Source organism: Periplaneta americana, chromosome 10, assembly GCF_040183065.1.
Source record: "Periplaneta americana isolate PAMFEO1 chromosome 10, P.americana_PAMFEO1_priV1, whole genome shotgun sequence".
NCBI lineage: Eukaryota > Metazoa > Arthropoda > Insecta > Blattodea > Blattidae > Periplaneta > Periplaneta americana.
Genome location: NC_091126.1, coordinates 8,492,853 through 8,516,437, shown reverse-complemented (window position 1 = coordinate 8,516,437; position 23,585 = coordinate 8,492,853). Strand labels below are relative to the sequence as shown.

The following is a 23,585-nucleotide window of genomic DNA, read 5'->3' as shown; positions in this document are numbered from 1 at the left end:
CTTAAAATTATTCAAATCTGCTTTACAGGCAGCTTTACCTGAAAGACTAGATTTGCATCTGAATTATTGTTTCTATTTCTGTCTATTCTACCTCCCCCTAACCCAGTATATAACATAAATTCCCTAGGGAAAAATATCTGAATTCAGCACTATCTCCAACTCACGTGGAAAAGACAATGTAGTGGCTTGAGAGAGATTATTGTAATTTCAGTATACCATATCCTTATGTATTTATGATTAATTCTTTATTTTTATGAGCAATGTTTCTATCTCACTGGTAACCATGGAGGTTCTCTTTATATGCATGAACTTATACAATCCATGTCGTGTTATCTAAAGACAATTTAATTTTTCTGAAAACATGTTACAAATCTTAATACTCAAACATTATTCTTTCTGTATCCAAGTGACTGTTCAATCATAAAAAAAACTCTTATGTAATTTCAAACTTAAGCTGTATTCACATGGAAATTACTTTTCAAAAAAACTCGTCTTACTAATTAAATTACATTAAATTATTGTGACAATGAACACAATTTAACACAGCACAAAATCACAAGCTATGTAACATACGACATATCTGCAAAGTTTCAGGTACTTATTGTAATCCTCAGAAGTGAGTTGTGTAACATTACATTAAATTAAACAGAGAATTTCTGCTTAATGTTCAAAATCGTAATTTTCGTGATACCAGTATAAATACACATTACAAATTACTCTAGAATTTTGGCACCAGGCATAACTGGTGCAGTAGTAAAATATAATACATATATGTATGCACACATGATGACAATGTCAATTATAGTAGAAGAATTATTTTTCTTGTTGAAGGCAATGAATAACAATCATGCATATTGCAGCATATGATAGAATAAAACACATTTTCATAGGTGTCCACTGACATACACTGCAATTTACTTCCAACAGTAATATTACAGATCCCAGATTAAAAATATTTTCCTCTCATTAAAGAAACTAACAATAAAGAAAGCGGATATATATAAAAACGCTATTTAATCTAATTAATAATTACATATACAGATCTAACTGATCACTGTTCAGCAAACTGAGTATGACACTTTGAAAAGGAAATGGGAAATCAGACTGAAAAAGAGAGTGGCAAGTTCAACCACTGAAGATCAAGAATTTAGAAGAAATGTGCACAGTGTTCCACAGAGAAGAATAAGTAGCCTGGAATCTCTGGTGAGAAGACATATCTCTTGGAAAACCTGCAAAGAATACTAGTGGTCAAAATAAGAATATGTTGTTTATTTAGCATTATAGGATCAGTACCTTCTTACGAGGGCTATTCATAAAGTAACTTCCATTTTCATATAGCGTGCGTAACAACAGAGACAGTGGCGCCGCTCTTGCAGTGAAGTGTACCTTGAAGCAGTATGCGTCGAGCAGCAGTAGAGTCAAGGTCATGTCTTTGCTCTTCTCTGAGCCACGTGCTGTCAAAATCTGTGCTGCAATCGCAAGTCCCACCAGGTGTGAGGTATGTTCTGTAATAAGATTTCTTGTGGCCAAAAACTGTAAAGCTAGTGAAATCCATCGCCATCTTTGTGAAGTTTATGGGCCAGACGTAATGAGTGAAGGTGGTGTAAGACAATGGTGCCATATGTTCAAAAATGGGTGAACCAATGTCCATGATGAAGAGAGAAGTGGTCGACTGAGTATCGTGAATGCAGATCTGATTTGTTTGGTTAACGAAAGGATTAGAGCAAAACGCAGGTTCACCATGTTGGAGCTTAGTGAGGATTTTCCACAGATTAGTCATACTCTTCTGTACAAAGAGATTAACGAAGATTTGGGCTACCGGAAACTTTCTGCCAGATGGGTGCATAAACTCCTTTCTGAGGAACAAAAGGCTCAGCGGATGGGAGCAGCACTGTCCTTTCTTGAGCATTACGAAAGAGAAGTTGATGCTTTTCTCGATCAGATTGTGACAGGAGATGAGACTTGTGTGCGGTATGTGAATGCAGAAACAAAGCTTCAATCAAAGCAGTGGGGCTATACTCACTCCCCGAAAAAAAACCACAAAGTGTCGTCAAACACTTTTGACGAGGAAACTCATGGCAACTGTCTTCTGGGACAGAAAAGAAATTTTGCTAGTGGAGTTCTTGGAGAGGAATGCCACAATTAACACTGAGTGTTACTGTAACACACTAACAAACTTGAAAAGGCCATTCAAAACAAACGTCGTGGCATGTTGAGCTCTGGGGTGATTTTCCTGCATGACAATCCCCGGCTGCATACAGCTCGTCGTACTGCAACCAAACTGCAAGAGTTCAACTGGGAACTATTGGATCACCCTGCCTATAGCCCAGATTTGGCACCTAGCGATTACCATCTCTTCATGCACATGAAGACGTGGCTTGGTTCAAAGCGCTTTGACGATGACGAAGAGTTGAAAACCAGCATCATAGGTTGGTTTCAGTCGCAGGCGGCCGAATTCTATGATTGCGGAATTTCAAAGCTCGTCAAATGCTACGACAAGTCTCAATGTGACTGGAAACTATGTGGAAAAATAAACTAGAGTGTATACTTTCAAACGTATTGTAACCCAATTCTGTAATGTCACTCACAGGTTTGTAAAAAATAAACGGAAGTTACTTTATGAATAGCCCTCGTATTTACTGCTAGAACAGAAAATCATGCATCAAATTTTGACGATATTTTGTATTTAAAGAATAATAAAGGAATTTGAAGCTAATGACATTTCGGTATTTTTTGCTAATATGTTCTAATAATGATGAGAACCTTTATATTGTCAAAAGTGTGTAGAATGTAACAAGCATTTCAAATGTCTTTTCTTTTTAAAACGTGGAAGACACCTTATAAAAATAATTGAAGAAAATATTCTAAGTTATATATGTGCCAATTTCCCACATTGCAATTGTTATGGCATGCATCTGCTGCATTGTGGGTAAATATGTGAAGGAATAATCTGTATGTTCTAAACAGGAACTACAAAATGAATTCGTCCTATCATACTAAGTGTATTGCAAAGCTGATACTTTCTGACTTCCATTCACATTGTATTAATTCAACTTAAATTTTATATTTTATTTTGATTCTGAATTATATAACACTGAATGTGGTAAGTATACGAGAGACTTGGAACTTACAATCTTTCTTTTTATGTAGAGTAAAAAAAAAAAAATGTGTCTGTGTGTGTGCATGCGTTCCTACGCACATAGGGTGAATACTAGATGTCGTCTTTGAAGACCAGAAAGTAATAGACTACATCAAAGCAAGCATAAATAGGATAGGAACCAGTACTCCATTTTCCAATTTTTCCCAAATATCAAATTGGACAAGTATTATTTCTGTGGGCTTAAGCTCAGATTTCAACTCCCACATGTCTTCATCAAACATTTACACTTCTAAATTGCTCTTTTGTCACTCTAAGCACCGTGGTTTTCTAGAATTACAGTTCAATGCTGAACAATGTGTAAGCCACACAGCATGCTTTGATTCAACTGGTGCCTACTTGATGTACGTAAAGTAAACATCACATATTTACATTACTTCACAATATTTGAAATATATACGTATTCTAACATCAGTTTCAGCTGTGACACTGCACAGAGAACTTACTGTACAGTAGTGGCATAAAAAAACCGGACTGACCCTTGTGGCTGATTTCAGAGCCTTGTTCACTTCAAACCACGATACACTGGTAACTAAGACTTTCGTGGTTCGAATCCTGCCTGGGAAGGAAACTTTTTTTGCTCCTTATTCAAATTTATTCCCAATACTTTTCGATTGCTGGTAAAATTCATGTTCTGGGAATAATAAGTTAATTAAGTAGTAAAATATCACTGCAATTGAAAAGTATTGGGAATAAATTTGAATAAGGAACAAAAAAAGTTTCCTTCTCAGGCAGGATTCGAACCACGAAAGTCTTAGTTACCAGTCTATCGTGCTCTGGAGTGAACAAGGCTCTGAAATCAGCTACAAGGGTCGGTCCGGTTTTTTTGCCACTACTATACAGTATTTCAAGACAGTCCAACTGTGACTTACAGCAGAAAATACTGCGATATGCACTTGGTGTTGAGAGAGAATAAAATCATTCCATTGTTGCTGCTAGGTAGTACATGGAATATTATCCACAGCATCACCACTCATACACCTTTGAACAACTAGATCGACAAATGTACGTACGAGATGGGAATGTTTGTTACCTGCCATTTTAGAATAGGGATACCCACCAACTTTTCGAAATCAAAAATTAGAAAGAAGCCATGCTTACTGAACATTCCACCATTAGCCCTCAAAGATTGCCTGGTGCTTGTAGGTTACCAAAGCATCGTATTTAATGTCCTCTATCACGATGACTTGCACACCTGCCATTACGTTAGGTTCCACTACCTTCTGCCTACTGATCACCCACACTGCACAGTGTATTATGTGGCTGCTTGGTGAACTTGAGAGTTCTGGACTTCCTGGAATGGATACTTTGGCCTGACGAGTCAATTTTCATCTGTGAGCGAGTATTTACTCAACACCAAGCAGGAGGAAGTCTCACTGGTCTGAAGCATGCAGGAAACTTATTATTCAAATTGACACAGGGCCCAAGAACATCATAATATGACACAGCATGAACATAATAAACTTTCTGCCCATTTAGTAATAAATGATTGCTTAATATTTAGATAAATCTAGTAGACCTTCGAAGTGAGATGGCATGTTTCTGAATTGTTATTATTCTCCTGCTAATCTTTCACTCCAGTAGATGATGTAATGCTCAGCACATTCTTGCAGTGAGTTTTCTCCTGGTTGGTGAACAGAAATGGGCACAACAGCCATATGTACACAAACCAAAAGCTGCATGTCATGCATGAACGAGGTCACCAGGTACATTGGCAGATCAATGTGTTGGCCAGGATCAATGACAGTAGACGCCTGGTGCCATTTCTTCTCCCGGAATGCCTTGACAGATGTAATTATACCCTGTTTCTCTGTCACGAGCTCCCAGTATTATTGTCCCTCTTATCATTAGATGAGGCATGTGTTACGAATATTATGGGGCATCACTACATTTCAGCACTATAGCTTCACAAGAACTGACCTGCTAATTTCAGCATAGATGACCCGTTGTGCCATTTGAAGGAAATGGTTTATAGAGCGAAACCAGAAAGTGCAGAGGTGCTCACTGCTAGACTACATGTGGTCGCCACAAACATCACCTATGATCAGTTTCTCCAGACAATGCAAAGCACTGTACATGGTGCTAGGCTGTCTGAAGATGGAAGATGGTAATTTTGAACATCTCCCAGGATAACTCATTGTAAGTAATTTGCTCAATGTACTGTAGTACATTACAGAATGATATTAAATGGAAATTAAAATTACTGAAATGACACTGTGTGTGAAGAAGGGCATGTCGAATCTTCTATTTTCATACAGCCACTAATTGCAACCACTTCGAAATCTTAAGGAATGTAGCAGTCAGCATGGGACTAAGAAATGAATGTAAGTAGTCATTTTCTTTATAGTTCTTGTGATGTATCTACTGAAGCCAAGAATTTCAGTCTGTTTCAGGAACAAGTACATGTCACACATATCAAATCAATGGCACCTTTTTTAAATTTAACTCCAATTACAATATACTGTGAATCAAAGTATTACCCCATTTGACTTGAGGGTATAATCACGTCTACCTCATAACTAATCATAATACCATGACAATTTTTATATCGAATATCATTACTTATGCGGCAACTAAGAGGAAAATAGGAAAGATTGAAGAATGCTGGGTTTGCAGTGAAAGACCTGACATTTGGCAGAACATTTTTGTATGTTTGTATTTATAGCACCACTACAATATAATCCATCATGCCCTGGTCTTCGAAGATGACATTTAGTATTCACTCTGTGTGTGTGTGTGTGTGTGTGTGTGTGTGTGTGTGTGTGTGTGTGCGTGCGCATGCGTGTCAGGATTTCCAATCTCAGATGCACCAAGTATGTACTGGCCATTCCCCAGCCTGTTGTCTACCACTACCTTGGGATGCATTTTCCCCATGAAATAAGCATACAAAGAATCCTTTTCAATCTTATACTTAAACTACAGGATTAAAAGTGTAATTAAATGCTATCAAATTGTTTAGGGGAGACTGTTGTACCTTTAGCATAGTGCACCTTTGAACATTTTTTGTTTTTTAATTTTTGCTGCTACCTAGAGGACTCAAACTGAAGTATTGTGTAGAGAAAGCCGCTAAGTAGCTCTGGTCGTAGTTTCAGTTTGATTTATTGCAAATTGTGAGTTCCGTGGACAAAATAAGTTTTTTTAGTACCGAAAGTAAACATTTCGTTCATTGATATATGTTTCCTAACACAAAACCAGATTGCATTTGTTACTATCGTTCAAGTACGGTGTGTTCCCTATCATCTGGTGAGTAATAACATATTTTAATTTCCATGATGTATTTGACTCTCTAGTTTTCGGAGCCATATTTGTTTAAACGTGCACACTCTTGTACCTTTGAACACAAAACATCTTGTACCATGGAACATGTTCCAAATTACACAATACTATCGGTTTTTGTTTTTGTTTTATTTTAAGATCATGTCACGAAGTAAGTCTGGAATTAAAGAGGTCCCCAATTGATTCGGATGTCTTGAAGAAAGCTGTTGAAGCAGTTATTGTTTCTCCAGGAAATAAAATCTAAATCAGAGAAGCCTGCTCTGGTTTATGATTGAAAATACATTTTAAATATAATTGTCAGTTTTTACAGCTATATTCCCACCTACATTCCATGTGTTCCAACTTACAAGAGGGTATGTTCCAAGGTACATGATCGTGTTGTACCTTTGAACACATTACAATTCCCTTCATTTTATTTTTTCCATCCTTAATAGATCTGTAAAACAGGAAAATACATACAGGAAGTTGTAAAGGAATCTTCAAAAATTATTTCAAGCATTTTTTCATTTAGATAATTTCATTTCCCAAAATTAAAAAAAAAAATAAAATGTGAAAAGTGTTTAAAGGTACAACAGTCTCCCTTAATCTTACCTCAAATTACAACAAGTGTTCGAAATGATATTCATCTGGTAGCAGACAAGCTTTAATAAATGGAACATAAGGCCCAGTTCGGGTCCACTGCTGTGGAGTAATGGTTAGCATGGCTGACCACGAAACGAGCGTGCTCTAGTTCAAATCCCAGTTGGGACAAGTTACAGTAGCTGCAAATTAATCCGAACATGACAATTTTCAGTGTTTTCTTTGATTTTCGATCTATCTACTGCACATTTCTCTTAATTTAGTTCTGTAATATAGCAGACTTTCATTGTTGAAGGTCTGGAGTTTCTATTTTTTGCAAGGTGTTAAGTATTTCCTCATATTTTCGTCCTCAAAGGCATTTTAGTTGTATTGAAGACTTACTACTGCATTGCTGTGTTCATGCTGTCAACTTCTGAAATTGATAAAACTCCACGAAAACACTCTAAAATTGTAACATTAGCAGACCATACGTCCACAACACAAAAGCAAATTGCTGTAAAATGTGGTGTCGGTTTAACTACAGTTAATTCGATCCTGAAATTATACTGATAGACTGGATCCATTACGCCCCAGAAAAAAAAGGAAAATGTGGCCAGTAAAGGAAGACTTCACTGCAAGATGACAGTTTAATTGTTAGGAAAATTTAAATAAATCCTAGACTATAAGCTATCGACTTAACCCGCAAGTTCGAGGTTCATGACCACTGTGTTCCTTAAGTCTATAAAGGATCTGAAAAGGTGTCATCAGCTCATCTCCAGCAAGCACCGAAAACCTCCCCCAAAAGTATTCATCATTATTTCCTATCAAGGGAATGATGAATAGTGACAAGTATACTAGCATATTGGAAACTAGAGTCTTATCGCAGCTGCAGAAATAATTTCCGAATGGCAATGGTGTGTTTCAAAATGACCTGGCAACATGTCATACATCTCGAAAGACTACCAAGTTCTTCAACCAGAATAATATCCAGGTACTCTCCTGGCCTGGCAACACACCCGCTATCAACCCGATTGAGAACATGTGGTCAATCTGCAAAAGAAGAATTGCAAATCTATATTGTTCTAAAACAGAAAAAAATTATTTGTTCCCTCATTCAAGTTTGGTTTCACGATGAAGAAATTAAGAAGGTTTGTGGAAATTTAGTCCAATCCATGTCAAATCGTAGCAATGATTAACTGCAAACAAGGGAGGTCGCATAAATTACTGAGGCACACTGAGCATCCATTTTATCCTGTACTTATAGTTTAATATGCTCAGTATGATTTGTTTGGATTAATTTGCATACTATTGTACCTAGTTGAGTTCCGAGGTTTCCTCCCTCAACCACTTGAAGCAGAAGTGCTGGGTAACTTTCGACATTGGACCTCGGACTCAATAGTTCCAGGTTGACAAGGAGATCAGGCAGACGTGGTACCATGATTCAGCTACAGATGTCATCTGTCTGGGGGAGCTGCACAGGTCCCAGGGAGACATAGGTGCTTTCACATTGGACTACGGCAGTCCTGGGAGTGTAGCTTTCTCAGACAGATGGTGCCTTGGTGAGTCACGATATCTACAGAGTCGTGATCTTCAGGTCAATAGAGGATGCAGCAGGATATAGTACATGAATTGCGAAGAGATGCCATCGATCTGAGGATGTGACAGAACATCAACAGGAAGTCAGTGTGTCATTCCTGTTCACGCAGACTCCATTAAAACTGGATGCTCTAGCTGAATCGATAAAATGGCACCAAGCAGTGAATCACATACTCACAGGAATGCAATTCTGAAGACTCCAACAATCATCCCACAATATAAGGGGTTGGACAATAAGCCTCAGGCTGACGTGCTCGCCTTCAGGCCCTCTTTAGAAGAAAAAAAAAAGCCCAGTTCTTCTTGTGTAACTTGTTGAACACTAGTCCCAGTTCATCTTACCTAATGTTTTGAAGAACATTAAGAATGTCTTCCTTCAACTCATCATCCATGTGAGGATTGTTGATAAATGCTTTGTCTTTCACCATTCCCCAAGAATAGAAATCAAAAGTATCCACTGATCAACAAATACCTCTCGAGATTCAAGCCCTGGCTGAATGAGCCGTTGCATTGTCCTACATGAAGAAACCGTTTTCTACATATGTTAGTTATTATAAGAATGGCTTAAATATTAAATTAATCTAGTAGAGAAAAATATTTCATTACAAAAGAAACCAATTAGCCATTTCGCAGTCAATGCACACCACATCCTAACCTTAATATCACATAATAGATGCTCATTTAACTGATGAGGTGCATCTAAACTCCAATAAAGATCGTTCTGGGAATTTACATATTCCAGTAAATGTAGTCATGCTTTGTCAGTAAGAGACATATTAGTTCTGGATTCAAAATCTCGTCATGTACAGACTGCAGAAACCAATTACAAAACTGAATTCTGATGTTCCTATCACAGCTATTCTTTCACGTGACTAAAATTTCTGCAATTTCCTTGCTGTATGTGCTGTCAGACGATTCAGATACTTTCTTGGACTTTTTCTAATGTTGTTCCAATATCGTTCACTTTCTCTTCTGTTAAAACTGTAGGCTTACTCCTCCTGTTTGCTTTTTTGTCAAATACCGAATTTACAACAAAATATCTTTATAATTGACTAGCTTGGGGCATTTATATTACACAATTTTCTCACAAATTTACATTGACACTATCAATTCAATCTATACTCAGTAAAAATGTTTACTAACGACATATTACAATACACTGTTCCACATTGCACTTCTTGTTTTAAGGCCTACTTAACTGTAATATACTGTTGATCACCCAGAAAACGAGAAATTTGCAATAATTACAGATTCAGTATAACTGCCTGAGTACCAGAAACTTCATGACTTTTCCATATGAAGTTTCAAGAACATGGAAGTATTCAAGATTGGAATCCCTGTACATATCTGTACTGTGTGAGAGTGTGTGTATGTGTGAATGTGCGTGCATCAGAGGGAAGTGAATTAAAATGTATTCTCAAGTAGTATGTCTCAGAACAATTAGCTAGATCAAAAACGAATTTATACATCAATTTTATTAGAGACATGCCACACAAAAGGCCAGCATTATTCTTTCTTCATAGTTTTTCTGTCAAGGAGGAGGAATCATGGTATATAATATATATTAAACTTCTGCTTGTCAGTTACATAATAGCCTTTCATATGAAATATAATGCATTAATTGACAAGTTTCGTGAATAAAGTTACAAAATGTTTCTTTATTCAAGAATGAGGAACATGTTGGTGGAGTTGAGGCTAAGATGGCAATATTAGAAGTACAGCAGAACTTAATTTATATTTTTTTATAGGGATCTCAAGAAAAAACACATGAGGAAAACTTACAACTTTAGTGGCATTTAATAACATCTGAAATAGCATTTGAAGACTATATGGGGAGAATGAGTTACGTCAATTTTGTAAAATTTTCACAAGAGAAATTTATAACTTCACCGTTAAGTCACTTTTGACTTTATAATACAGTACTCAAATTTATAAAATATATTCTTGAATAATGTAAGATTTGTAGGAAATATTAGCTCCTTAGAACCAAAGCTAGCTGCTGTATTACTTTTCAAACTCCAATGTAGAAAATTTTATAAAAATGATTTACCTTATTCTTACTGTATGAATTTAATTTAATAACATGTGACTATTTTATAAAAAAGTTAGTTAATTAGGACTGCTTCTTCCTAAGAAATAAACCATGCCCTCAAATTTTGATAACTGTTCCAAAATTCGTTCAGTTACATCATCGTATGTTATGATTATAAAAGGATACAAGATTGTTGGCAGCAAGCATGGGCAGCTTTGAATGTTCACGAATTTCAAAGTGGGCCGCATCTTAACAATGAGAATGTACTGTATTTATGCATGCTTGCATTTTCACGGCAGAACTTTTTTCTAGAAAAATGTATTTAGAATGTATAAATGTCGTTTATTATTACCTGGGGTTAAAAATACGATCGTATAAGTGTAAAAAAACGTATAAACTAAATTAAATAACATGGAAAAGTATAATGTGAAACTTACAAAAGAAGTTTTACTGTAGTAACAGAAGCTCCTACCACAATTAACTATAACACCTGTCACTGCTTACAACTATCCTGCTCAAATTTTGAAAGCACACATGGGTCTGATATTAATAAAAAAAAACTCTTTTATTGTTCTGGGACACCTACTTCAACCTCTGATAAAATGAAATAATTTCTGGAAAATTTTCATTATTTAAAACTGTAGAACAGTGTTCTTGCCAGTAATTTTCAATATTATACATGTTTAGTAATGTACATAACTCACACAAAAAGGCTCAGTGTTCATTTCACATCACCACTGCTATAATTATGTGTGAAATATTTCAAGAAATCACTCTTACAATGGAACAGACATCCCATGCAATGTATACACAAAATGACCAATACGTCGTTACTGTTATTGTCAACACAACAATGAGTATAATTCTTTTTCAAGGTGTCATACAACTTAATCATGTCAGGAAAATTACATGCAAAACTTTACTTACATGACATTTGAAATGCCTCTAAAATGTACCACTGAAGAAAATTTTAGAAAAATCTAGGAACATGGAGAGACGTCTGCTTACATACTACAGATAAAGACAAAATTAATTTGAAATAATTAATCTGACAATTTTACTGGAACAAATGCAGTATGCTGAAACATGCTGTTAGCTACACACACTTCTTGCATGGTTACAGATCTCTTGATTACGAAGCAATATACCTTGTGTACTTCTTAAATATAAAATAGCAGTAACAAAAAACTTGAAATTAAATAAAAAATGGCAACTAAATGAAGAATACAGCATTTTACATTTACTGAAAAAAGAGTTTTGTCTTTAATGACCACTCATTTACAATGAAGCATCATAATACAAGAGCAAGCATATTGAAAGCATATTAGAAGCTTGACTGATTGAGAGCACTAAATAGTATGCAATTTAACACAAAGTGTAAGCAATTTTGAAGTTATGATCTTGAATGTATGGTTCCAATGTGAAACTTGGAGAATAGTTACATGATACATAATAAACCGCGATTTTTTAGACTAATCATAGAGTCGGTTTTTTACAGCATAATGTTGTATTAGAATTTCATTCAGTCCCTTTCAAGTTACTACAGCATGGAAAATATCTCTCAGTGGCCTGAAGTAATTTTCTGGAAGCACAATAGCGAAGTGAATACGGTATACCAAATTGCCTTATTAAATGAGCATCTGATCTTGTTCTTCTGCTGTGAGAGAGAGAGAGAGAGAGAGAGAGAGAGAGAGCCTATTTTCAGATTTGTTTCAGTACTTTCTGCCAGAGGATCCTATTCTGAGATTTGTTTCAAAGCTTTCTGCTTTTCAACTTCACAACTTCAACTTCAACTTCAACTTCACATGTACAAACCACTCTACTACTGCTCAAGTGGTGAGGTAAGCAGGCAATAATTTAATCTATGTAATATTTAACCAACACATTCTGGTTTAACCCTTCAATGTAGTTCACCACAGGATTCTTGCCCCAAATATGACCTTTCCCAACTTTGCTTATAAGGGTGACTTTCACTATATAAGGATTAAGAACTTTTTTTACTTTCTATTTTTAGAAGTATCATGGAAATATTTTGATGCTGCTGACATACAGTGCATTGTACATTTGAAAGCAGGGAATACAAAGAGAGTGTATTCAAATGCAGGGTGGAAGCAGTGGCGGCTCCTGCATATTCCTTAAGAGGAGGAAAGAAGTTAACAGCTCAAAATGATACCTCTTGAGAGAAACATGCTAAAAATTAGCCTACATGCATATATGGTATCTAAGAGCAGGTAGTGTTAGGGTTGGCCTTCCCTTTTGTATAGCAGTTTTTGTAAACTGAGTTTCCTAAATTGTCCAAAATATAATATGTTTTCACTTCCATTCATTGTTGAACAATTACAAAGAAATTCACAACTTCGCAGCATTTTTCACGCACACTACAGCATCACACGTGTTGGAAGAGACCAGCTACTAGCACGTAACTGGAACCGTTTTACAGAAATGGGAATGGGAAATAATCTGTTAGGAAAGCGAGAACACTGCACCCACCCACGTGGTCTGTGTTGCCACATGTACATTTTACAAGTTCAGTATCACATGCTTTTGAAGAATGTCAGTTCTTGTGAAGTCATACTACCATTATTGTTCAAAGCTGCCGGTGGCCAATTAATTTTTTTATGTTAAAAATAATGTAGTTTGCAGTACTTTCAATTTCAATATATTTGTAAAAACTGGCAACTTGGCTGTTGTCCTGTCTAGTAGACAATGAATGGAAGTGAATTTCAGGGGCCAAAAAGATCTGCGATACTAACGTAGAACTACTTCCTCTTTGTTTTATATAAATCCAACTTCAACTTTCAGATATCCTCGAAAGTTTCAAACCATGAATAGTAGCTTATATAAAGTGCAATGGATAATATATTTTGATTTATAATTTTAAGAAAGTTTATATGGTGTCTTTCATAGCTTTGCGTTAAAACTGTTTCTATTGTGTCTCCTCCTAGATGTGTTATAGTCTGGTTGAATGCAGCATCATTAGATGGCAGCGATAGCGAGCTTGCTGCAAGACCAGTCGGTTTCTATTTCCCGCCCATGCGCTAATTCAGAGGAGGATCTCCTCCCTATCAGTTCATTTACTTGCTTTAAAACTCTGCTTCTTTCTCTGGCCGCTTCTTTCCTCCACACAAACAATCTCGCATCCTTCTCACAGTTTTCTAGCAGCACATGATTGCGCGTCGTTTAAAACTCGATCAACCGATGTTTTCTTATAGCTGTGAACTTAAAAATTATCGAATCTTCCTCGAATTTTAAGGCATAAGTTATAATTCATTTGGTATTTACTTTCAAAAGAAGAAAATGTGAGGAGGACATTCCTCCCTTCCCTCCCCCGAGGAATCGCCACTGGGTGGAAGTGAAATAACCTTGAAGCTTGAAAGAGACGATAGGGTACACTGAAATGAATAGAAAACCCATATTACGTTTTGTAATTAAATGCAAGGTAATTAGAAAATTGAGTTGGAAGTTGCAGCAGTCTGGCAACATCGCCACTAACACAATGATCTTTCTTCTCGTAAGAGGTCAACGAACTAAGATCTGTCTCCCTAGGTCACGCATATCAAAGTAAACCATAGATGCAATTGCCATAGCTGTGGTTTGGCTTTTCTACAGTGGCCAGATGACTGACAGCTCAGCTGAGAGTTGGACTGCTCGAAGTTAAGTTGCTGGTCTCTTGTCATAGTAAACATACCGGTACTAAAAGAAATGGCTGTAGTCTGTTTCAGAAGATATAATTTTCTTTTTGTTTTTGTGTTACTGTTGATTGAGTTTACTTTCTTTTTTAAGTGAATCATTATTGCAGTACTATAATATAGTTTTCTAGTGGAACCAAGAAGTAAAACATTGGTAATTTGTAAATATCGGAAGTCTTTTTTTCATGTACAATTACATGCTGTACAATACTTACGATCGAAGTAGATATTTTCTTGTGCAATATTTGAAGTGTGAGATAATGTAATTTCAGTGATTTTAAAAATCGAATGTTTATAAACCTGTTTTCCATACTTAAAAATATTAAAAATATCAATAGTTTAGAATGCATTATTCATTACATGAGGGGCGGAGGAATAATGCATTATGTAATTAGCTAATTACATATTTTACAATAAGCATGTTTAATATTACAGTTTTGGAGTAAACCGCTTCTATGAATCTATTTCAATATGAACATATTGTACACATAGTTCTGGATATTACGTATAGTATCTTAAATTTAACATTTAACGTAATAACATTGTAACATAAATGTAAGTATCCCAAAGCTGTAGTTCATAGTAGATTACTTTTTATAGAGACAGCTGCAACGATTGCCATAACCATCTCGTACTACTGACCTACTCTATATGACTGCTGTGTTGCAATCTGTTTCGCAATGTTCAGTGGCTTGAAATTGGTAGGTTTTAAATTAAATTTACATGATAACCATCCAAGCTACGCAAATACGCCAAAGGAATAAATTATTCTTTATTAGATTTTGTATTGATATGGACAAAAATCACAATACTATTTGGAATAGTTACTGAATAAGAGTGTGTTAAATATTTGAGAAAAAACATATTTTTCTGAGAAAACTATGAACTTTTCACCAATATGGTATTGCACTTTTTTGTTACATACAACATGAGCTATTTGATCTGAAAAGCTGTATACATGCCCTGCATAAACTTGCAGAAGAAATTGGGATCAAGTTTGCAGAGGTAAATGCAAGCATATCCCACGTAATAAAGTTGTTTTTAAAAGTACCATCAAGAATAGCTACATTCAACTAAATACTACCTACAATGCCAATTCTGCCACAACAAGTATTAAAACAATAGGGCACATGGTTAAGTGCTATGTTACTCTATGCTGAGAACATCTCTGCAATTAGAAATGTAAATAGTTTCGAAAACTTTTACTTCACATGTATTGGATGCAAATTAGGAATCCAGAAAGTTTCAACTTCCTTCAACAAGATTCTTCCCACTACGTTATTTTCAAATTGTTCATAAATATGCTTAACAAATCTTGTTAGCTATTGTTTTCCCACTTTTTATGATTTAAAGGATATTTATTGTTACTTTTACAGGCAATTCAGAGCTTCGAGGAAGACACACTTTGAGTCTCAGCTGCCAAAGATGTTCTAATGCATCATGGAGTTCCCACCATTCTTGCATTTATAAGATATCACCACAGTTTAGTATATACAGTTGCGAAGCTCAATACTTACTAAATATGCAAACATAGACAGTTGAAATATGTATCCATAGATAGTTGATAGCCACCAGGATCGCTACTATCGCCTCATCACAGACTCTTTCCCTAGCAGACGATAAAATGTATTGTACTTTTGATAACGTGTTCTTTTGAAAAATTAGCACCTTCCTTCCACTATTGAAATATGAAACACATAAGGTTTATTTTCATATAAGTATATATTATATTTTATAAACTCACCTTCCTGGATCTTTCGGAAGAAGGATAACTCTGACCTCTTTTTCTTAGAATTTATAGTGCTACAAACGTCTCCTTGTCCCATATTATTGTATTTTAGCCATTTACAGTTATTACAACTGATAACGAACATTTCACAGTTTACACAACTTTTCACAACAATGTGAAATACGGCACAGTCAATGCCTTTTCGATCTAGACCAAACTGTAATATATGTTTGGTTTTCTATTTCAGTGTATGGAGCTCAGTGAATTATTATATTATAACTTTATTGCGTATCATAGCTAAGTTTTATTCATGTAATGTGTCCATAAGTTCCCTTTACTTCTTGTTGCATAATAGCCTATGTTGCAGAAATACAGTAGCGTGCAAATTAATCCGAACACGACATATTTTTACATGTTCTGTCATTGTTGGCCTCACAGCTGCTCATACCGCTTTAACTGACATCTGTAGTGCGTGTAATTCCATTGTTGAAGGTCTGTTGTTATTATTTTTTTTATAATATGTGACATTTTGCCTGTCGTTTTGTACTTTCAGTTTCAGCATTTCAGTTGTGTTGAAGACTTAATACTGCAATCCTGTGTACATTCTGTCGTCTTCACAAATGGATACAACTCCACGAAAACGGTCTAAAATTATAACATTAGCAGAGCATTCTTCTATGACACAGAGGCAAATTGCTGCAGAATGTCACATCGGTTTGGCTACTGTTAATTCGATCATAAAACGATACAGGGAGACTGGATCCATCACACCCCAGAAAAAAGGAAACTGTGGCTGGAAAAGGAAGACTTCACCTGAAGATGATTGTTTAATTGTCAGGAAAAGTCAATTAAATCCTAGACTAACTGCTGTCGACTTAACCCGCGAGTTAATGGCTACCACTGCACAGTGGGCCAGAATTCAAATCTAGCGGGAAAAAATTAAATAAGTATGGAATATAATTTTAAATGATTCTGTTTTACTAAATAATTATTTCTAAGAGCTTATGGAATAATAATAAGCCGGTATGGAATTGTTATCCGTAGTAATGAGCTATGAGTCCGAGTTTGAATAACTATTTTCATGGAGCCTACTGGGTACTTAATTATATCACTTGTTCTTTTCGTGAACTTATAGTTTCCAATATTCTCTAATAGGAGGAGTCATCGTCTGCATCATCGTACTCCTTATCTTCCTTCCTCTTTCTCTTCCTCCTCCCCCTCCTCCTCCTCTTCCAGCTGCAGCTGCTCTTCGTCCGCTTCATCATCCTTCCCTCTTGTCACACGCACGTCTTCACTTGTACTGTAAGTATGGAGTTCCTTCAACATTTGTCGCACTTCAGCGGGAAAGGAATTCTTCTTATTTTCTTAAAACGGATAAATACTTGATATGTTAGGATCAGGCGTTACAAGAAGATGATTTAAGATATCCTACATTGTTTGAATTCGTGAAAATTTTCTTGAATAATCTTCACAAATGCTCTAACGTCTAGCTTCTTGGGCTTCTTGGACAAACCTATAGGTAACACTGCACATTGTATTTACGTTTGGTGACGTTATATATTAAAAATTGTAATGCTCTCTCTGGTGTACATGGTCTTGGTAAAGTTGGAGTAATTTGTGGTGATTTGTTGTAGAACGTATGTTGAATCTCTTTTCCCTGAACCCCGCGAAGACAATTGAGTAGCTAGAACTAATTCACTTTAAGAACGCTGATCTTTCAGAGACCGTAACCTACATGTTTAATTCTTGTTTTCATGCCACTTTTTTCAAACAATTTTTGAGGTCTACCTACTCCTGAAATGGATGGAATTAAATCCTTGGACATTTGGCGAGTTTTTATTTATTATAAAACTCTTTGGGGAAATTTGATGTCCTTTTTTAAATTGGGGACACATAAATTAAAGTGAAATTTTAATGGCAAGCAGAGTAATTATTTCATGCCTCCATGTTAAATTTTGTACCAGTGCACTTTATTTGAACCAGGTACCCAGCTTTGAAGCCGTTAGCCCTGTAAATTTACAGTGTATTTAATTCCCCTTTTAAAAGTTTCAGGTTTTACTAAAATATTGACAATAATTTATTAATGGAGAGAAGAAAGAGTCTGGAGTAATCGGCCAGGCATGTGGGAAAAGTAGAGGGAAGGGAGGAGGATGTCTGTGGTCCATTGATTTCACTAACCATTCCGAATCTTTACGCAAAAACCTGTCCTTTTTCCTGGAGCACTGTTTCAAGCGTTTTTCTAGATTACTTCTAAATGTGCGCACAACTTTTTCGACACACCGTATAATATCCTTGGAACAATGTTGTATTTCTAATTTTGTCACTACGAAATCAGTGAGAGTTTGAGTAGACCCTTTTTTTAGTAGTCAACACCTCGTCTAAGTCCATCCGAGTCACAGTGGACTGGTTATGGGGATCTACCCCTGAAATAAAAACGCAAATATAAGAAAAAGGCAAGCAAACACAAGCAAATCTTAACTTTTGTAATAAACTGTAGGGATTGCTTTATAATCTGATGTAGATTTTAAGGTGACACCTGGTGCAGCATTTTTTATATCTCTAATTTAAAATGAAGTAAAGACATAATTCTGCAATATTTTAAAGCTATGTTTAACCCATCCCTGGCAATATTTCACGTATACAATTAAAGTATGAATAATGGAAATAGGAAGTAGGAACCTTCTGTTAAAACTTCCATCACAGAAAGACACTTTTCTCCACATCAACAACCCACAGATCACCCTCACATCACTATTGCCGTAAACAGTCTGGCGCTCGGCGCTCGAGTTTTTAAACTTACCGACTTTTAGCAGCCAGCCCTGTTGGCATTTTGCTTGGTATAAATTGATGGCATACAGATTTATGAAGATCAGTTTTAGTACTTCGAGATTATATAGCGAGAAAACGTTATTTAAAACATTAAAAAATTTAATATTTTCCTGCTAGATTTGAATTCTGGCCCACTGTGCACTGGGGCGAATATTCACGTCACAACAGTGCAGCGTAGGCTTTTGGAAGCTGGACGAAGGGCTCGTGAGCCTATTAAGAAGCAACTGCTAACCCCTGTTATGTGCAAAAAACGCTTAATGTGGGCAAAATTACATCAACACTGGACAGTGAATGACTGGAAGAATGTACTTTTTTCTGATGAGTCTCATTTCGAGGTCCACGGCCACCGTGTTTCTTATGTACGGAAAGGATCCGAAAAAGTAACAGCAGCTCATCTCCAACAAGCACCCAAATTCCCCCCTAAAGTAATGTTTTGGGGTTGTTTTACACATGAAGGGACTGGAGCATTAATACCTACCAAGGGAATGATGAATTCTGACAAATATATTCACTTATTGGAAACCAGAATCGTACCCCAGCTGCAAAAATCATTTCCGGATGGCAGAGGTGTGTTCCAACAAGACCTGGCACCATGCCATACGTCTCGAAAAACTACAGAATTCTTCAACAAGAAGAATATTCAGGTACTCCCCTGGCCAGGCAACTCATCCGACATCAACCCCATTGACAACTTGTGGTCAATTTGCAAAAGAAGAATGCAAAAAATGGATTGTTCTACAAAGGAGAAGATGATTTCTGCCCTCATTGGTGTATGGTTTCGCGATGAAGAAATGAAGAATATTTGTGGGAAATTAGTGGAATCCATGCCAAATCGTCTCAGAGCTGTTATCAGGAACAAGGGAGGCCACATAGATTACTGAGGTATGTCTTAGATCCTTTTTTTATCCCATTTGAGTGTTTTTGCATAAGTAATTACATTGTTCGGATTAATTTGCATGTTACTGTAATTACAAAACTGTGTTATTTTAATGTGAAGAGAATTTTACATGTTAACATAATCTTTTCGCATCAACATTTTAAGTTTAGAATGGAAGCTATTTGAGGTTTTATATAAAAGAATTTATATTGTGATTTAATATAGTACATCTACCTTCCTTAATAAAGACAGAAAATGTATCATACCACTCCTATGAAATTAGTGTACGTACGATTGTTATTTCGTCTCTTAGGTAGTAGATAAATACAATAATTAAATACTCAATTGTAGTATTAAAAACAGACAAATTGAATGTGCGGAGTACCATACATGACATTGTGCTTAATTATAATGTATAATTGTGAATTTAGGAATATAAGATACAGTAAACATAACCTATAATATTTCCATATGAATGGCATGGCATTGGAGACCACTAAAATTAGACAGAAAGGGGCAACTGGTACAGTAAACATAACCTATAATTTCAACATATCTAAATATCCGTGTGTTGCAACTGAAAATTACTGAATCGTGCATAAATGAATGTACAAGAATTTCGCAATACTTAATCGAAATAAGGGCAAGTATTACACATACAAACAACGTAATTTTCACACCAAAAATAATATTTCATCTTAACTCGCAAGTGATTTATGTCTGAAGTGTCTCATAATCATTGTTTTAAATTTTATTAATGCAATTACACTAGATTTTAGAGAAATATATGTTACTCTTTATTCATTCCAATTAATTTATATGGTTGAAACGCCGCCCTTCGTGATCAGGTTAAGCGAGTTACATGGTCTGCCTTACAGCCTGTATTAGATCACAATGCCAGTGACACAGTCTATTGTTCCTAGTACTCACAGCGCTCCAAGCGGCTAGCAACTACCGCGAGAAATGCAAAAATTCATCCCAAGCTTCGCAACTGTATATACTAAACTGTGATATAACTATGGCAAGCTGACAAAAACTGAGAGGCTGGAGGCTTGAGATATTTCATTTGTCGAGGCAGTGAGGTTGGTACATCAAATGGAGGTTAGAGTGGTTCCTGGAGAAGTGAGCATGGCAGTCGAGGCCAAGTTGCATAGGAATCTTGGCTAGGAGGGAGATGATTCAATTGCAGGAGTCCTACAAGACAAATGTACCTCACCTCCAGCAGCATTAAGCCCAATGTAGCTAGCATGTTTCAAATATTGCCTACTCACATCCTGTGAGGTGGACAGGCAATTCTCTCAGTTACGAAATATTTTCATAGGCAATAGACACAAATTTGCAGAAGGAAACTTAGAAAAATATGCAGTCAATTGTAATTCTGGAAGTTATGCACATTTTACTGTAATATATATTTGTAAGCATTAAAAGTAAGTGTTCTGAACAGATTGCAGAGGTTTCTCTTCAACATCCTCCTATAATATTATCCCCTCTATTTTAATTAAGAATATTACGAACACTGCATTTTCAAGGTGAAGCTTTTTTACATAGTGACAGGAGACAAAATGAACCAAAATCGAAATCTCGATCCATGGAATATGAACACAAAGAGATGCCTCATAAAAAGAAATTAAAATCACAGATTCTGGTTGGATAACTTAGATTTTTGAAATGCGGATGATGTTATCTATGTTATTTACTGGAACATGGGACAACAATCAACTCAGAATGTTTAATTTAACACTATGAGCTTTAAAAAAGCAATGATTTCCTGCAACATGACAATGCTATGACACACACAATGCATACCATCATGGAAGTAATGGAGACCAATCTTGCTACACTGCCACACCCACCATACAGCTCAAACTTTGAACCCTGTGATTTCAATCTTTTCCCGTACCTTAAAGAAGACCTTCGTGAATATGAACAACACGTCCAATGAAAGAGATGACAAGGTTGTCAAGAACTCACTGCAGAAAGAACACTTCTATAGTAGCTTCACAAAATTTGTTTGACACTGGCACAATGTATTCAGTTTATGTGTAGGAACGAAGGTAAGTAAAGGTCGCATTCTATGGATAACAATTTCCTTATGGTTGCACCTCTAATGTTTCTTAATTCCTTTGTTATGATTTAGGACCCTTTCTTCAAAAATAAATAAGGTTTTCTTTTACTCTTTTCAGCTTTGCCTTCTCTTTCTCTTTATGATTCATTTTTTTTTATTATTGGATTGCTGCTGACCAGAATCATTATCAGAAACTGAACTCTTGAATCTCATTAAATTCTCAAATGGTGTCTAATTTAAAATCAGAGTTCACTTCAAAGTTTTTGTTATTCTCTAAGAACTCATTGCACTCTGATTCTTCTCGAGTTTGTATGAACACACATACATTACCAGAGACTGAAGTCTGGGACACATGAAGTTCTGTAATAACAAACGGAATTTTCTTCAAAGTGTTCACAGTTTTGCATTACTTCATATTTCGCTCTGTACTCCATCCTGTGACTGAATTGGCTCAATTACATGATCTTGTATGTCATTCTGGTTAATGGGCGGAATGTTGAGAATGTTCTCTATTCCTATAAAAATGCAAAATAAGCAAACAATCTCTTGCAATGTAGTAGTCATTATCTACAAGTATTCTTTTACACTTAGGTTTCAGAACAATGCGCGATTTTAAAAACTACACATGTACGCATGTATAAAATCGTGGAAAATGTTACATTTCTTTTTCAGGAGACAAATATTTTTTTGTCCATTTTTTGTTTTAATTGGTTCGAGGCTTCACCAACTGTGATGGTTATCTAGCATCTGAGTGAAATGAAGGTGATAAAGCCAGCAAAATGAGTTTAGAGTCCAGTACTGAAAGTTACCCAGCATTGGGTTGAGGGAAAACCCTGGAAAAAATCTCAACCAGGTAATATGTCCCAAACAAGGATTTAAAACTGGGCCCACTTGTTTCACAATCAGATATGCTAACAATTACTCCACAGTAGTGGACGACATATATGTTACTAACATTGGTTTGAGAAAGGAAGTTGATGTTGAATTCTGACATTAGTACAGTGAAGTTAATTATAATGTTAAGAAGATATGAAAATAGTTTCTTTTTTGTATTACATACATATGAGTGGACAAGTGATTTCTAGTTTCTCTAGAGCTGTAGTGGCAACATTAATTATTGCAGTTTCATTAGATATTTCTGAAGTTTTTCTAAATAATAATAATAGTCCTGTGCCGTGATGTTGTGGTCTAAGGCATCCTGCCTAGGACTCGCATTACAGAATGCGCGCTGGTTCGAGTCCTCATCGGGGAAGAAATTTTCTCATGAAATTTCGGCCAGTTTATGGGACCGGTGCCCACCCAGCATGTGATGCACTTGGGAAGCTACGATAGGTAGCAAAATCCGGTTACGAAAGCCAGCTATAATGGCTGGAGGGATCATCGTGCTAACCACACGATACCTTCATTCTGGTTGGATGATTGTCCACCTTTGCTTTGGCATGTGGACATAAGGCCAGCAGCTGGCTGGTCGGTCATGATCCTTCATTGGCTGTCATGCCTCAGAATAATAATAATAATAATAATAATAATAATAATAATAATATTCGGCAGTATTAACTTACCTTCTTCTAGAAATTTTTTTTGAAGTATTCTGTAGTGTCTTTTGACACGAGAAAACATAAAGGTGTTACTAGAATTGAGCTTATAGACGAACTAATAAAATTCTTAATGTATCCTGTGAATAGGAAAACATTTATTGCATTTTAAAATCACTGTTAAGTTGGATTTTCATTGCTAGAATACCTGACTGTACTTGCAAATATGCATGATTCTATTTCTC

The 23,585-nt window shown here is 35.9% G+C and overlaps 1 protein-coding gene and 1 long non-coding RNA gene across 2 annotated transcripts in view; both read right to left on the bottom strand.

The window, feature by feature from the left end:
* The window catches only part of LOC138707417 (SRSF protein kinase 3-like), a 179,955-nt gene that overhangs the window by 152,661 nt on the left and 3,709 nt on the right, over nucleotides 1-23,585 (bottom strand). The gene's annotated exons all lie outside the window — the stretch shown is intronic.
* LOC138707418 (uncharacterized) lies at nucleotides 323-22,129 on the bottom strand. Its single transcript, XR_011334228.1, has 2 exons — nucleotides 21,547-22,129; nucleotides 323-1,229 (listed from the first exon to the last, which is right to left on the bottom strand). It is a non-coding gene; the product is annotated as an uncharacterized lncRNA (long non-coding RNA).